At 40.4% G+C, this 839-nt stretch overlaps 1 non-coding gene across 1 annotated transcript; it reads left to right on the forward strand.

Annotated features, from left to right (window-relative positions):
• Positions 1–269: 269 nt before the first annotated feature.
• On the forward strand, positions 270–342 carry Trnas-gga (transfer RNA serine (anticodon GGA)). Its single transcript has one exon. It is a non-coding gene; the product is annotated as a tRNA-Ser (tRNA).
• Positions 343–839: the final 497 nt, after the last annotated feature.

Below are 839 nucleotides of genomic sequence, written 5' to 3' on the forward strand. Positions count from 1 at the left end.
ATGACAATGCGAACTTTATGCTGGTATTTTTATGATGTTCCGTATTTTTCACACTTGGCCGCTAATCATGGAATGGACATTAACGACATGTGGAGGGTGCCCTTTTATTTTTCATTTCCTCCTCGATGGCTTGGAGTGGTCAAGCTCAATTTCTGCTTCTTTAAAAAGATAGAGAGAGAGAGAGATAAATCCTGCATGATCGTGGACATGACCTCCAGGTTCAACGTAATGCTACAAGGATTAGAACCAACACTTGTTGTCGGGCGGAAGCTCGGTGGTCTAGTGGAGATGACGCCTGTCTGGAGATCAGGAGATCGTAGGTTCGAATCCTGCTCGAGTACGTACGCCCATGATTTTTTTATCATGGCTATAAATTACTAAAACACTGATCAGTTCAGTGTTTTACGTCGATGTAGGGCAATTTGTCAATCAGTTGCAATAAAAACACCTCGACGAAAGAATTTCATGAATCTAAATAATTACGCAGTACTCGTTGCATGCTATAGGGATTAGAAACAACACTTGCTGTCGGGCGAAAGCTCGGTGGTCTAGTGGAGATGACGCCTATTCGGAGATCAGGAGGTCGTAGATTCGAATCCTGCTCGAGTACGTACGCCCATGATTTTTTATCATGGCTACTACTAAAACACTGATCAATTCAGTGCTTATTTACGTAGGGCAATTTGTCAATCAGTTGCAAGTACAAAGCTATTCAATGTTTGAATTGGATCTAATAGGTGGAGTGAAATAAAGGTAGAGGATGGAAGAAATTAACTAAAGTAAGACAGTGGAATAAGAAAGTTCTGGATTTTTAAAGTTTCATATGTATCTTTAATCTT

Source organism: Diadema antillarum, unplaced genomic scaffold (assembly GCF_040938485.1).
Source record: "Diadema antillarum isolate AM-2024a unplaced genomic scaffold, OU_Dant_1.0 scf00000033, whole genome shotgun sequence".
NCBI classification, from domain to species: Eukaryota; Metazoa; Echinodermata; class Echinoidea; order Diadematoida; family Diadematidae; genus Diadema; species Diadema antillarum.